The following is a 17,065-nucleotide window of genomic DNA, read 5'->3' as shown; positions in this document are numbered from 1 at the left end:
CTTTCCCTTCATATGCTGGTGGATTTTCAGTCATTCCCTCTATTCAATGGAAAGATTGCCCAAGTTTAAGAACTGAGACTGATGATGCCCTTAGTCAGACTTTGATCACCTCAATTAAATAATTAAATCAAGCTGTAAACCACAGCATTTTTATCCTTGGGGCAAATCTTACCTCAAATGCCAGTTCTGAAGTGTGATCGTCTGGGATATTATTTGACTATTGAAACTTATTCTGATTTGATTGTATCACTACCTAAAAATCTAATGGTTTGGTGACAGATTTTCACCATTAATTCAGCACCTAAAATATAAGTCATCGAATGACTTATGAGGAGAGATTGAAGAATCTAAATATGTACACCCTGGAAGAAAGGAGGAGCAGGGGTGATATGATTCAAACTTTCAGATACTTGAAAGGTTTTAACGATCCAAAGACAACGACAAACCTTTTCCATCGGAAAAAAATCAGCAGAACCAGGGGTCACGAGTTGAAGCTCCAAGGAGGAAGACTCAGAACCAATGTCAGGAAGTATTTCTTCACGGAGAGGGTGGTGGATGCTTGGAATGCCCTTCTGGAGGAAGTAGTGAAGACCAGAACTCTGAAGGACTTCAAAGGGGCGTGGGATAAACACTGTGGATCCATCAAGTTTAGAGGACGTGAATGAAGAGTGGGTGGCTCACGGGAATGACGGCTACTGCCTGGAGATTATACCCTTATTCAATAAACATACACACGGTTAATGCGACTCCAACATTGCTCTAAGCTTCAACGGCAAGAGGAAGTGTGGAAAAAAAGGATTTGCATTCACAAAAAGCGGGGAGTAGCTTGCTTGTTATGGCGGTTACTACCCCAAACTAAATAAGCCAGATACTTCACTTTCAACGCATATCCAACACAGCTCTCTGCTTCTATGGCAGGGGAGAAAGTCTTCCAACATAGCTCTCTGCTTCTACGGCAGGGGAGAAAGTCTGATACTTCACTTTCAACACACATCCAGCATAGCTCTCTGCTTCAATGGCAGGGGGAACATAGAAAGGTGGATCTATATACAGACAATAACCAACAAGGACTGAGTTACATAGTCTGGGTAAACAAAGGCATGGGTGTAGTTTGCTTATTGCGGCAGTTACTACCCCTAACTATGGTAGATATTCACTTGGATGCAGTTCCAACACTGCTATTAATTAATAGCCACTGCTATTAATTGCATCAGTAGCATGGGATTTTCTTAGTGTTTGGGTAATTGCCAGGTTCTTGTGGCCTGGTTTTGGCCTCTGTTGGAAACAGGATGCTGGGCTTGATGGACCCTTGGTCTGACCCAGCATGGCAATTTCTTATGTTCTTATGCTCTCTACATTAATGATGCGGGTGGAAGGGAAATAGAACCAAAAGGTTACTAAGAGCCAAGAGTAACAGAAGTATGAGAGAAATAAAAAAAAAAAAGTGCATAGCTTGCTGGTCAGACTGGATGGGCCGTTTGGTCTTCTTCTGCCGTCATTTCTATGTTTCTATATTTCTATTAGAGTATTCAAACTATTGATAGAAATGGAATTTTCTTTTCAACATCAATTAGACTTTTATGGGCATATGCCTGATTGAAAGAAGCAAGCCAGTCTCTTTTTATAAGTTAAGTGGTTTAGTTGCAAATTTATAAAAATACTTAAAAATTATTTTCTTCAAAAATCATTTGAACTGATATAAAACCAATGATTATATCTAAAAAGCAGTCTTTTAAAGACTTTGTTGACTCAGTTATGAGTTTAAAAGGCATCCTAATATGATGGTCATTTCAATAATAATGGTTTTTCACACTAAATATGCTCATCCTTCGTTTAGGTGAATCTACAGTGCATTGAATAACTCTCTTGTTATCATAATATTGTTCAAGAATGCAGCACTCCTGCATTCTTGGGTGAATCCCAATTGTAAAGAAAATTCTTTGTTGCCCTCCAGATAGGCAAAATAAAGGCTTTGCTCAAAATATCCTTCATCTCATTCATAGCTATTTGTTACTCAGTTCTAAACTGTCTTGGTTTATCCTTCCTGAGAAGTTTGATGAATGGATGTGAGATCTTTGCATATTTCAATGAACTAACAAGTAGTTATATATTTCTCATGTAAAGTCCATATCCCTGTTAAGTTAGTAGATATAGCTTTAGTTTTTGTAAAGCTTTGCTTATCTGTGGACGTAGTCCATCAGCTGATATATCCTAAGTAATTAAGGGATTTCCTATATCATTGACACTTTGAGAGAGATAATTTAGATACATCTTTTGTAGTTAAACAGAACAATGTTTAATCTCTGATATGGTTTTAGACAGTAGAACTTTTGATTAGGATATCATCCATACACTAGAGTACATCTGTCCTCTGCATTTAGTAAAGCTTTGTGTAAGTTATTAAATTCATCAGGAGAATGTCAAAATCGAAATGGAGTTCTCTCCCAATATAAAGTCCTTTCCAATTATAGAGGATCACTTTTAGTTATTGAATGTCATAGTTTGGCAGGCTGGAATCAGGGATCACCACCGCAAAAATGGCACAAGGCTGCAGGGTAGGAGTAGAGATAATCTTCTGCTTATACCAGCCACCTCCCCCACAGTTTGAGCCTTTGCTTTCTAGTAGCTGGAGGACTTAACTAGAAGCATGGTTGGTGCTGAAACACATCACAGGCTGGGAGCTGGAACTAGTCACAGGCTAGGAGCTGAAGCAGGGTACAGGCTGGGAGCTGGAATATAGTACAGGGTGGGAGCTATAACAAGATATATGCTGGGAGCTAGATACAGGCAGGCTGGAGACAAGGACTGGGATCAAGGGCATGCTTGGGCTAGAAGACAAAGGCAAAGCCTGAGACAAAGAACAAGGGCAAGGCCTGGGAAACAGACAAGGGACTGAATGGGACTGAGCAGGTCAGGACAAGAATTGGACTGGGCAGGACAGAACTGGACAGGACAAGTCTTGACAAGGACAGGACTAGAAGAGGCAACAATAAACAAGAAGGCATAAGGCTGGCTAGGCAAACCTAGAAGGCCAGAAGGCCATAAGGCAGGACAGAGAGGCCCAAGAGGCCATTGAATAAGGCAGGAAGGCCGCAGATCAAGACACAGAAGTCCAGAAGGCTGCAGATCATGGCAAAGAGGCCCAGTGCAAGGCAGAGAGCCTTGGAAAGCCACAGAGCAAGGCAGAGAGGTACGTAAAGCCACAAGGCAAGGCAGGAGAATGAGACAGATCACAGGACAAGACAGGAAAGTCTGAAAACCACAAGGCAGGTAGGAGGCTAAGGTAGGCCACAAGGCAAGGCAGGGAAACAAGACAAGGATGGTCAGGTCAAGGAGCTGAGGTGACTCAATGAAGAGAAAAGGAGGGAATGGACAGGATGGGTTAAGTAGGACTCAAATTGCTGCAACATGTGATCAGCGAAGAGGTGGCTAGAGCAGCTGTGAGTGAGGCTCGCTGATGACCTCTGCTGGTGGGGAGGCTGTGTAGCAGGTGGAACCATGACATTGAAAAGCTATAACGAGCCTCTAGATAAGATTCTTTTCCAAGATGGACCATATAGCACTGTTATAGGTATTGTTCTACTGCTTAATCAGTTAGACCATAGTAATAAGTGTCAATGATAAAGAGGTATTTAAACAGGTATAATAATTTTTTTATTTTTTTCTATATCATTTACAAAATGACTACTTCTATGTTTCAACTAATAACATTTTACCTTGCCTAGGCATCTTAATTAATGAGCTACTTACCTTCACTGAAAAGAAAGTTTCATTGATTAGTAAATTAACTGTGTTTATAAACTGTGATGTTTGGATTTTCTGTATATCTTATAACTGCATATGTACAGAGGCTCTCCCCCTTTCAAGATATATTAGCTTGGAGTATGTATGTAATGTGAATTCTTCAAGTGGACATACATTTACCCTTCTTTTGATCTTCTGAGTCTCTAAATCTCCTTCACTCTGGTTGCTGGGTAGGAAGTGAGAGAACTTTTAAAGCTGCTGGCATCAATAACAATGGGGCCGATGCAATAATCTTTCAGCACTCGCTTTCTTAATGCACACATGGCGCCTGCAAGAGGGGTGCCATGCAATATATAAATTAGGGGGTCACGCTTGCGCGACCCTAGCACCTCCTTGCTAGCACGACCTGCTGCGGCTGCAGGTTATGAAGATCGACACCGGTAAACTCGACCTTGGTTTTCATAACCTGCCTGTCTGCCAGTAATGAAAACCGATGCCGAGTTTACTGGTGTCGGTCTTTATAACTCGGCAGTTATTTTATTTTATTTTTTTTACTTTAAAAAAGAAGTACAGAAAAGCAGTTTTTTCTGCTTTTCTGTACTTCTTTTCAATGCGCTCAGCTATTAATGCCTGCTCCAGGCAGGTGTTAATATCTGAGTGATAAATGTGCGTCTGAGACGCGTCAGACGCGCATTAAATAGGTGCTTATCCCCCTATTGCATTAGGGGTGGATTAGCGCCTATTTAACCTGTGTCCGACAGCGGGTTAAATAGTGCACTTGTGTGAGTGCATTGTATTGCATCAGCCCCAATATGAGTAAATGAATGTTAGTAGTACAATGTTATTGTTCCTAGTTGCACTAGCTAATTTATTGGAGCACTAGGGGGACTGAAATCAGCTGACTTTTGAAATTAATTCTCATTAGGAGTGAATCTTTCAATAGAATAAGAACTCTCAATAACTTCTTCCCTTTCTAATCAAAGTAGTATATCATTTTTAGATGGTCTTAATTTCCCAAGAAATGTTTGTACTCCTTTCATTCAATAGTTACATTTGAATTTTGATAGAACCAATTTACTGTGTTTCACAATTGTGTTGCGGCTGTTTGGGAGAACATAAGAACTCTTTTGCACTCAAATCCTGATCGCAAGGTTTAATTACATTCTTATTTACTAGTTCACTATGCAAAAGGCTTTTATGCTCATCCCAATCATACAAAGATAAAAACCCTTTAGATGGAGAACTTAAAGGTTTCCAACTAAATGGCAAGGTTTGGGATATTCATTTCCTTATCCTTTAACTCCTGGAACCATCCTCCCTCCTCCCATCTCCCCAAACCCTAAAAATCCCTACCGGGAGCAGGGTCTGAACTTAGCTGCTCCCAGTGAGGTCCAGTGCATTATCTCTCATATGCTATGTTGAAAGTGTAAACATAGCCGGTTAGGTTTCTAAGTTATCTGGCTATATGTAGCTGGATAACTTTCAGCTAGTATATTCAGCAGGATGTTTTTTCCACTGAATATATGGGACAAAGTATCTGGCTATTGAATATGACTCCCGTAGAGGATAACTTTAAAAATATTGCATGCGAGCCCATATTTGCACTTAAATGGGTTTGCGTGCTCATGCACATTAATTTTATATTGTGCATATGCATTTGTTCTCATGATATAAAAAAAACGTAACTTTAACATAGTAGTAAATGATGGCAGATAAAGTTGCTTTTGTAGTAACTGCTTTGCTCCATGCATGTTATACCTATGCCTATTGTTAATGGTAGTAACTACCGCTCTGTGCATATTACTCCTATGCCTTCAGTTAAATGTAATTGAGACTGTCGCTTGAAGCAGGTTACCCGATGGAGAAGTGTTACAGATGGACCCTTGGTCTGACCCAGTATGGCATATCTTGTGTTCTTATGTTTTAAACTCCTTTCCCCCTCCCTCCACAGGGTTAAGAGATCATCAGCAGCATCACTCCCAGACTCAGCAGGGGAAGATAATGTTTGCACATACACCATACACATGCACTATTCTGTGACATACAACTTCTGTTTCTTCCAGGGCAGTTTTATTCAGTCCAACTTCACCTCCAGGGACATCATTTGCTTGGCATCCCTGGTGGTGGAAAATGAGAGGATGCTAGTCCCCATTTCGGTAGTTAGGAAGAACCTTCAGGAGAACAAGTTCTCTGTGCCAATTTAACTACCGGGCATCATACCCATATGGGGTAAGTAGATAGTGGGTAGTAAGGTGGCGGCAGGTTAGGTTGTACCTAGCAATCACTAGAGGGCTATAAAGTGTGGGGATGGGGGATGGGGTGGGTGCATATTAGGGTGTGCATGGGGGTCAGTAGGGGGCTATAGAGGGTATCTGGATGTGGTAGGAGTAGGTATGGGGGTCTATGGGCTGTGGAAAAAGATTAGGGTGAACATGGGGGTCACTGGGGGGAGATCTAAAATGGCCTACAGGTAAGGCAAGAGTGACTAGGCATGTCTGGATACAGTAACAGGTGTACATTCCATTAGCAGCATTATCAGTGTACATGTGTTGCCAATGTAATATAATGCAAGAGTGAAATTGTAGGTAAGGATAACAAGGAATGACTTATACTAATAGCCACAAATATAGTAAAGGGGCAATTATGAGCTAGAATGTCCTATGGGATGTGTAATCGCTTTAATGATGGCTCCAAAAGCAGAGTAAACCAATATCCTCCTTTCAGAAGTGAGAGATTAGCCTTGTCCTATGTTTCTTGTAACTCCCCAAAGTTGTGTGCTCTCTGGAAAGGGATTGTCTCACTGGCTGGACTGTCCAACCTGCTCCCTCTTGAAATGGCTACCAGGGCAGTTCATGGAGTGTCCTTGTTTTGGGGGAACTTTAGAGCCTGAAGGAAACATACTAAGTCTAGATGTATTAAGAGTATGCAAAGACCCATGCTACTCATTCCAGATGTCAGTTGAATATGTAGATACTACCAGTCTGGAGGTCACAGTAGTAGCTAAAGTGCACAATAAATTTTATATTCCCATTTCTTTGTATAGATTGAGGATCTTAAGAAGAAGGCTCGGGAGCTGCACTGAAAACAGCGGAGGTGGCTGGACCGGCTACATACCAGGCAGGATGAGGCCAGAGGTAAGTTCCTGATGGGTCCATCATGGAGATTTTCATATGGTTTGTCTACTCCTGTTTCCATCAAAAGCTACACTATTGGCTTACATTCAGCTACACCCTGACTCTGCTTTGAGCTTAAACAAAACCTCATGCTTACTTACTTTGACTGTGGAATTTTTTAGGGGTCACAGGCAGCATTGTCATGAAGCATTACTTTGAAGACACCCTCAGACTTAGCTGGAAACCCTTCACAGTCTTTTAATCCACTCCTAAATTTATGACAACTGAAAGTATATGCCACATATACTAGATAATATACCTATACATTCAGTATTATGCACAGGCTTGTGAACCCTTGGATCGACGGGAGGATGGTATACCTTAGGAAGACATTTGAGAGGTCAAGGAGTCGAGAGTTCGGAGCAAGGGCTAACTGGAGCTTCACCCCTGGAAGCCCGCGGTCCCCCCAGGAGGAGCGCGTAGGGACCCGGGCCGCTGAGACTTAGGTGGGCCCTTGGAGATGGTGGTCCAGAAGAAGTCCAAGGTCAAGTGCCAGAGGGTCGTCGCTTATCACTCCGAGGTCACACGCCAAGGGATCGCCGCTTGCCAGTCTGAAGTCACACACCAGGAATCATTGCTTGCCAGTCCAAAGTCACACACCAGGAATCACCACTTTCCAGTCCGAAGTCAGGAACCAGGAACACCAAGACGAGACAGGAACAAGGATCAAAGCACTAGAAGACTCACCGAAGCAAGCAGACTTGACTACGTGGGACGTTGCCAAGTCAAGGAATGAGCAGAGGAAGCCTCCTTTTATACTTCCTCTGCTCTGGCTCATAGGGAACAGCTGTGGGTAGTTAAAGGGATCAGGTCCCTTTAAATCTGTTGAGGAGGCACGGCCTCGCGCCTAAAGATGGTGGTGGCCATCTTGGATTTCCTCCGCGGAGGAAACTCTGCCAGACGCCGTGAGGGAGGAGCAGAGACGGCTCCTCACCCGGCGACCATCTCTGGGACCTGTGCCTGAGCGATGGGCACAGAGTCAGGGACTTTCCCCGGAGCTCCTGCAGCGGGTTGCCGTCATGGGCAAGGTAGGGGGCTGCGGTTGTGGCCGTCCACAGCCGTGGAACACAACACTCAGGAGCCAATTTTAAATTTTACATGCGGGGGGGGTACATTTGTGCCCGCTACCTGATTTTATAACATGCGTGTGCTGCCACGCGCGTGTTATAAAATCCGGGGTCGGCGCGCGCAAGGGGGTGCACACTTGTGTACCTTGCACGCGCCGAGCCCAAGGGGAGCCCAGATGGCTTTCCCCATTCCCTCCAAGGCCGCTCCAAAATTGGAGCGGCCTTGGAGGGAAATTTTTTTGGATCCCCCCACCTTTCCCTCCCTTCTCCTATCTAACCCACCCCCTAGCCCTACCTAAATCCCCCTCCTACCTTATTCGATGGCGTAACTTGCGTGCACCGGTGGGCTGTCAGCGCGCGAACTTCTGGCACGGCCGATGTGCTGGAGGACTTGGAAATGCCCCGGCCCCACCCCTGGCCCATCACCACACCCCCGCCCCCGATCTGCCCATTTTCGAAAGCCCCGGGACATACGCGCATCCCGGGGCTTGCGCGCGCCGCCAAGCCTATGTAAAATAGGCTCAGCATGCGCAGGGGTACGTTTTCGGGGATACGCGTGTATCTTACGCGCGTAACCCTTTGAAAATCTACCTCTAAGTGCTGTATCATGGCCCTTGATGCTTTGCTATGTAGACCACAACCAAATGCTAATTACCCTGACACTGAGTCTACCTATGAGCTCTCATCACAAGCAAGGTATCATCAAATACAATACTGCTGAACAGAATCTTCCGTATCTCATCTTACTATTATAGGGCCTTGCCACCATCTATATGACATGGATGTCCTTCAGCTAGGAGCCCTTCCTTCTGCCTATACCTCTCCCAGAAAAAGATTGTTCTCTAGCTGCCTGTATGATAGCACACATCACATCCTGAGCAAAAGACATGACAAACATTTTCTGTTCTCTTCACAGATGACATCTGCTTTTCATTGGAGGAGGAAGTGGATGAAGAGACAGAAGGTGGTGATGAGATCTTGATTCCTGTTGAAGTCACTGCAGATGCCACCACTGGGGAGAATCATGCTGCACAGCTGCAGTCCCTTCTACCACCACCATTGGGGAACCCAACAGTAGTAATCCAGCCCCTCCGTGTCCCCACTGGAGGTCCCAGGCATGCTGTTGAAGACATCCCTCTCCCCATCCTGATGGAGCATCCTTCTCTTTCTATCTTGGGAGCTAGGGGCACAGGGACTCAGGCTAGCTAGTCTTTGTTGGCAGAGGGAGGCCTGAACACCCTTCTATCCCTCCCACCATCATGTGCTCCTGAGCCTGGCTCAGTATCTGGAGCACCTGCTGCAGGTGATGAACCAGAATCTTAGCGTGCTTTTATTGAGTGCATGCAGATGATGGTGGAAACGATAAGAGAGGTCCTAGTTGAACTCGGGAGTCTGGAGCCATGGTGGGGCAAGTCATTGAGATTTAAGAGTGCCTCATGGCAGCTCTTGAGCTAATTGACATGAGGCATCACCACAGTGACCTGACGTAATCCTCCAGGATTTAACCTCCCTAGGTCTCTTGTATGTAATTTGATACCTAGCTTTTCCCACCACTGTCCCATTTTAATTTATTTATTTTGTAAATTGATTTTATGATATTTCTACATTTAAATCTTTTTATTAACTTTTCAAACAATATTAAGTAAAACATTACATCTCTATAAGCATCATAACAGGAGCACTGGTTGCTCTGCCCAATAGTTCCTCCTTTTCATGTCATAGTTTGTTCCCCTCCCTCATCAGTCCCAACTCCTCCCATTCCCTCCCTATTTCAAGGCTACATATTACAAAATCACCTTTTTCCTTTATCTTATACCTGGCATACAGAACCTAGAGACTCAGCTGATTCTGGTCTTTATTTATTTATGGTTTTTATATACCGGAGCTCCTGTATACAATACATATCGCTCCGGTTCACAGAGAACAGTAATAATTACTGCCGGGTGGCAGTTTACATGGAACAGTTTACAAGGAACAGTTTACAAGGAACAGTTAACATGGCCATTTACATGGAACAAATTTATAAATTGTTAAGAATCACACAGTGGGTCCTAGGTGGCAATGACTGCAAGAATAGGTCCCACATTTTCAGAAAAACTTTCTGTTTTCTTAACAAATCAGTCTTTTAAATGTACTTCTCCACCACATACATATCATAAAATTGGTTCCTTCATTGGGTTAATGTCAGAGAGTCTTCTCATAACCAACACTGCAATATAGATTAAAAAATGTTTAACCAATGGCAACACCTGCCATATTATCAAAAACAAGTACTTTAGTTTGAAAAGGGAGCCTCACTTTTGTAATCTTATAAACATGCACCATAACATTTTTTCAAAACCGACCAATATAAAGGCATTCCCAAAACTGATGTCCCAAAATACCTGGAGAAATCTTACATTTACACAACTTTGAGGATGAAAGTTTCATCTTAGATGCTAACTTTTGCAGAACTTAGTGGCCAATGCAATAAAGTCGCGTAGAAAGCAGGCACTGAACAGTCAGTGTCCGCTGTCTTATCGCACCCCAGGCGCCCCCAAGGTGGGCGCCATGCAATATTTAAATTAGGGGGTTGCGTTAGCAAGGAGGCACTAGGGTCACTTGCTCAACCCTAGTGCATCAATGTTAACGAGAACCCAATTGTTTTCATGACTGCCGTCCGCCGGTAACGAAAACCAATGCCGAGTTTATCAATAAACCCGGGGTCAATTTTTGTCACTGCTGTCTGGTGGTCATGAAAACTGATGCCGATAAACCCAGTGTCAATTTTCATGACAGACATTCGTCGGTAAGGAAAACCGACGCCGGTTGGCGTCGGTTTTCCTTACTGTCAGATGGCCGTCATGAAAACCAACGCCAATAGACCTGGCATTGGTTTTCCTTACTGGCAGGCGTTAATAGATGACAGTTAAATGTGCGTGCGAGAAGCACATTTTTTTTTTGCAATGGGAGTGAATGCCTAATAGCCTCATTCACATGCATTTGCTTGTGATAGTGCTATTAGATTCACTCTGTGTTGGATGCGCATTGAATATGCGCTAATCCCCTTATTGCATTAGGGGATTGATTAGCACCTATTCTACCCGCGTCCGACTGCAGGTTAACAGTGCGCTCGGCCAAGCACACTGTATTGCATTGGCCCCTTAGTATCTTATTAAAACTTTATACTACTTTTCTCATAATACTACATTACAAGTGATGGAGCATATTGTTTTGAAACACTGCGCATATTGTGCTTCTGTAAGTTGAAATTCTAGTTCTTGCCCCCAGCTCTTAATAATTTTTTCATAACCTGTCTGCTGTTTTTTTGCCCATTAATCTATGATATAAAAATATTGTATGCTGGGATGGGTCTTCCATATCAAATAAATCAGATAAAAACTCTCTATTCTCTGGATATAGTGTCGCATCTATAAATATGCCAAAAAAAGCTTTAGATCCAAATTGAATTCCGTGGATATGTCTTAGAATGACTTTATATGGTCCTCTTCATCTAGTAATTGTGAAATCACTCTCAACCATCAATAACCTCATAAAGCAAACATCCGATTTTGAGTTCTCGGCAAAAAATGCTTATTACTCATTTGTTGTAAGAATTGTGAAGCAGAGGATTTCAATTTCTGTGCGGCCCACAGATATCTCCATGTTTGGATCAATGCTGCCACCATGGGCCTCTCTTTAAGCAGATCCAGAAGTGCAGGCAGTGAAGAATGCAAAACATAAATGGGGGGTAAGTGGAAATACATAGCCCTTTTCCAAAGGCTGGCTGTCAGAACTTGCGGGCTCAACTCACAGGGTATATGGTTGGTCAAGTGGTAGACCAAGTTCATCTTTTACCTTTATCTTTATTTAGAATTTATAAATTACCTATATCCTAGGCAATGTACAAAAGGTCTATAAAAGGCCTATAACATGCATAATAAAACATAAAATCAAATACAAAATCAACAATAAAAAAACAAAACAACTGAATAAAACAGAAATCACTTAATATAACAACAGTAAAACCACATATACATGAATCAGATTAAAACAATAAAATACCATATGCAAAGACAACAAACAAAATCAAGGTTAAAACATTTTTGGAGAATAACCGAGCTATGAATCATGAAAGGATGCTAATAAAATGCCTGTCTAAAAAGCCATGTTTTTAAAAGAGTTTTACTTGACTTTAAGCCATCTGCCTGTCTTAGTTCGATAGGAAGTAAGTTCCAAAGAATAGGTGCAGCCACCAAAAAGGCAATCTCTGGTGGTGCAAAGTCTAGCTTCTTGAAGTGATTGAACATCTAACATTCCTCGTTGAGAGGATCTCAATTGTCTACTAGGACAGTAAAGGCGTAGGAGCGCATTAGCCCAAGGGGAAGTAGTCAAGGAAATTAACTTATAAGTAATCAATGTAACCTTATACTTAATGTGCTCAGAGATTGGAAGCCAGTGCAGTTCAAAAAAGTAGGGGAAATTTGCTCTCGCTTCTTTGTACCAGTAATCAATCACACCGAGGCATTAATCAGTGTCAAGTTGGTTGCCATCTGTTAAGGACTATTTGTGATTGCATAAGGTAGGCTGTATCAACTTAACAGCTGTCCAAGGGCTCACTATTGCTCAGCATGACAACCAACATCAGGAAATATTTATTTACGGAGTGAATAGTGGATGACTGAAATGCCCTTCTGAAAGAGGTGGTGAGGATGAAAACAGAAAACAAATTCAAAAGGGCATGCAATAAACACTGCAGATCCCTAAAAGCTAGAGGTTGGATATGAAGAAAAGGGTGCATGGGAGTAACCTGCACAGAGCAGCAATTATGAAGGCATGGGGATTACGACCTTTAACTAGTTAGCCTTGATGATTTTGAAGCAACTGCAACATTGCTTCAATGGTAGGAACGAAAAAGGGAATTGGATTCAATGACAGCCAATGCTGGGTCTTGACTTTTATGGTCTGGGGTACTGGAATACAGACAGTAGGGAAAAAGAGCAGGACTGCTTCTCTGGCCAAGTCCAAAAGCAAAGCACGTTCAAGCCACAATCTGAATTATCATGAACTATATTAATTTTGCTAGCAGTAATTTTTTTATGGGTTTGATAGTTGCTTGATTTTGATTGTAAATATTACTACCCTTAACATAATGCTTGGGCATAACCTGCATGGAGTGGCAATTATTACCATAAGAAACTTGCTGGGCAGACTGGATGAACCATTTGGTCTTTTTCTGCCATTATTACTATATTACTGTGTTAAATGAGGTGGCCCTTTCTGAACTGGTATACTTTACAACAGAGAAGAGGTGTCATTTAGATGTTTTGATAGGAGCTGTATTGCCAGAAGCAGGATGCTGCTGAAAGGTCAGCTAAGTTTTCTCCATGTCTCATAGTCTTCAGATATCACTGAAGAAATGTTATCTGTGCTTTACTACAGTGACTGAAGGCCTATCAGCCTTCTCACAGGTGTCTGAAAAATGTACAGCAACAAACCTTCCCCTCTCCATGCTCACACTGGCTAGTCTGACTTGCAATACCCTGCATCTTTCCAGAAAGATGCCTAGTTCCATCTGTCAAAAGTATATCTCTCTCAGACATACCTTGAAATACAGATCTTCCAGCAAAAAGACTGCACTGCCATACGTTCTAAAACACAAGGATCCTTTCCTATTATAGTATTTTAACACAAAAGTTATCAGATATGCTCCCTCCAAGGAATGACTAGGTGCTTGCAAATGTTTTTTTGTGTGTGAGTAACACTTTTTTTAAGGAAACAATTTTTGAGCATCAGTATTAGCATAGCATTTCTGTTCATAGCACAAAGAAAAATGTATGTGAGCGACCATGTAAAACCTGTGAGCGATGCTCCAAAATGTATGAGCAATCGATCACGCACTCAGCTTAGAGGGAACTATGGATGTGAGCTATCAGGGCTCCTTGGTGTTTCTCTGACCTCACGTCTTCACCCACCACCACCACCACTATTAATCCATAAGCACCCTTACACCAATCGTATTCCAGCCACTCATCAGAGATTGTCTACCACCTGAAACTGGTTTGGATCTGTTAATTTATTAGGCTGTTTCACAGGACAAAGGGTTGGATAGGTAGAATAAGCTGCAGAGAACCATTAGAAATTGTGGGCTTGATATATTATAAGACACAGCACATACTGAAATAATAAAGAGATAGAAAGTAGGAAAATAAGGATGATGTTGCATATGGAGAGAAAAAAACTTTATTACATGATCAAAGGACTAGCCTCATTATTAAATCATCCAGGATCCTGACAATTAGGTATTCATCCACACTTTCCTAATATCCAATATATCCCTTGTGTAGGTGGAATAGCAGCAGGCTCCATGGCAGGTCTAATTCAGATTTTTCCCATATTAAAAACTCTAGGAAGAAACATTGGGCAGGATCCTAAAGTCCCAGAGCTGATGTATCCAGCTGTTTTCCCAAAATACAGGTATCCCACTTGTTTAAATAGAATATACATGTGTAAAGTATCTGTATTTTCACTGGTAATAACATATGCATGTATATTTGCTATTTTTATTTATTTACATGTGTAATATTTACTTGCATATACCCCTCCCCTTTACACATGCAAATACATGCAATGTAAATGTATATGTGGGGACAAAGGGCTGGCTATTAGTATATGTCTTTCTACTTGCAACATGTTCAAGCCCAGCTTCCTACCAAGGGAGGTGGACCTTTGCCCTACTGAGGGCATTTAGACCAACAGTAGGCATATGGAAATGCTAGTCTATACCGTTTTTAGTGCAGCTGGAGGTGCTAGATATGGGCTCAGAGAGTTGTTCTGGTAGGCAGAAAGACAGCTCCAGTGACTGTGAAGAGAAAAAGTCACATATTGAAAGAATGTATGCTCTTCCTTTTTGCAGGGGATCAGCCACCTGAGTATTCAGATGGACCAGGACCCAGTGGCCACCAACAGGCAAGGCATCATTCTCAGATGCTGCCTCCTAGACCTGAAGAAGACAGTGAGAGGGATGAGGGACCTGCAAAGGAACATCTATTTTCTGAGCAGTGACAGCCCATGATGGAGGAGGAAGAAGCAGCTGAGTCCCAGATGACTTCTATACTATCATGCATGTCAGATCCCCTGTAGCAAGTAGGTGGCCAGGAGGATCCCGGCTCTGCAGAGGACACTTTATCATTCCTCAAGAAGAGGAGATGCTGGCCATGATGGCATAGAGGTGCTTAATACAATTGAATGATAGAATGGTGGAGGAGATGCCAATGACAGGATTCAGGACTGAGATCTGGGATTATAGTGAAGGCATCCCTCAGATATGTCAGTAAGCTGTGCTGTAGCAAACATTTGAAGTGGTCTGTGGGTTCACCAGTGGGATCATGAGCCATGTGTTGAGTGGATATCCTCTATCACCTATAGGGGAGAAGGTAGATAAGAGCAGTTAGATATGCCCTTGGATTGGGCAACAGGGTAGTTCACAGCGCAGGGTTAGAACAGTCCTCCTGGGCCAAAGCCAACAGTCCACCTAGATATGAGGGAGTCAATATGAAGAGATTAGTTTGATGTGTGATGGTAGTGAGAAGTGTATTTTGACCTAGAAGTCAGCCCCCAGTAATGTGGCCTTCCTGGAAGTGGTCATGAATTCCTGACTGCAAGAAGATATAGGCATCATGAGTGGATCCCAAATATCTGGGCAAGATGTCTAGGATGATGTCCTTACAGTATAAACAAAAACTCCCACCTTACATTCTATTATTGTTTTTGACTATATTATTTTTGTTATTATCAAAAATGCTAAAAAGCTTTATCGTTTCAAGTAAGTTCTTCTATAGAAATAACTTCTTTAAAAAAACTTCTAAATCCAAAGTAATTGTTGTCTCTCAAAAAACTTTTCCCACTAAATAAACCTTTGTACCTAAAATAGTTTTTTTCTAAAAACTTTTTATAGAAAGGGTTGTGGTTTCATATTTGATTTATTATTACCTAGCAATCCTTCAATAGCATATTATAATCATTAACCTGCAACCACCTTCCCAATAAACTGCTGATGAAAAAATTGAGAAAAAAATTATGAAAAAAAACTGAGAAAAAATTGAATTTGTGAAACAACACTAAAAAGTCTTCATGTGTTTCTTACTGTATAAAAAATCTTTATCTTAAGTTTTTATCTTAAATTTTCTTCTAATCACCAAGTTATTTACCCCATTCAGCAGAACAGTACATATTTTTTAAAAAAGTTGTCTATGCTCTTCAATGTCATAGTATCTATCAAGCACTAAATATTATACTTCTTACTGCCCTCCCAATGTGGCCGTGTTTCAGACATGATTCTTTCCTCAGGGGAAGTTGCTCCTCTCAAATGGTGCCAATACTCAATGCTGGTGCAACCTCAATCTCTCTGATGACAACGCCAAATAAGCTTTAAATGGCGCCTGTTCTTTATATTCTACTCAGGTGACCTGAATAGCCAATTAAATTCAAACTACTCATTAGGGATGTGCAGGCAAAACGTTTTCGTTGCGTACGTGATCCGTATTCGTGGGGGGTCAATTCCGTTTCATGCTGAACTATGGAGAATTCAATAAGTTGTCGATCTGTAAATACGTTACTACTAAATTATCTACAACCCCCCACCCTCCTGACCCCCCCAAGACTTACCAAAACTCCCTGGTGGTCCAGCGGTGGGGTCCGGGAACTCACTCAGACCCTCGGTGCTAGTTTCATCACGGCGCCGATAGCCTTTGTCACAGGGGCTACCGGTGCCATTGGTCAGCCCCTGTCACATGGCCATCGGTGCCATCTTGTGCTCCTACCATGTGACAGGGGCTGACCAATGGCACCGATAGCCCCTGTGACATAGTATGGGCAAAGGCTATCGGCGCCATTTTGAGTCCTGGCGTCGGACGGCAGGTCGCTCCGGGACCCCCGTTGGACCCACAGGGACTGTTGGCCAGCTTGGGGGGGCCTCCTGACCCCCACAAGACTTGCCAAAAGTCCAGCGGGGGTCCGGGAGCGACCTCCTTTCATGCCGGCCGTCCGATCCCAATACTCAAAATGGCGCTGATCGATGGCGATCGGCGCCATTTTGAGTAT

The 17,065-nt window shown here is 42.5% G+C and overlaps 1 long non-coding RNA gene across 2 annotated transcripts in view; it reads left to right on the top strand.

Moving 5' to 3' along the window:
* LOC115096143 overlaps positions 1-16,509 on the top strand; it is a 101,097-nt gene extending 84,588 nt beyond the window's left edge. Inside the window, exons 1-4 of one of the 2 annotated variants that reach the window (XR_003857995.1) lie at positions 5,819-5,973; positions 6,788-6,878; positions 8,901-9,287; positions 14,880-16,509. This is a non-coding gene — a long non-coding RNA (uncharacterized LOC115096143). Of the gene's footprint in view, positions 1-5,818; positions 5,974-6,787; positions 6,879-8,900; positions 9,288-14,879 lie in introns of those variants that run through there. The other variant, XR_003857996.1, reaches the window with a different exon arrangement.
* Positions 16,510-17,065: the final 556 nt, after the last annotated feature.

This window comes from Rhinatrema bivittatum, chromosome 7, assembly GCF_901001135.1.
Source record: "Rhinatrema bivittatum chromosome 7, aRhiBiv1.1, whole genome shotgun sequence".
Taxonomy (NCBI): Eukaryota; Metazoa; Chordata; class Amphibia; order Gymnophiona; family Rhinatrematidae; genus Rhinatrema; species Rhinatrema bivittatum.
Note: the sequence above shows the minus strand (reverse complement) of the source record. Positions and strands in the feature narration are given on the sequence as shown.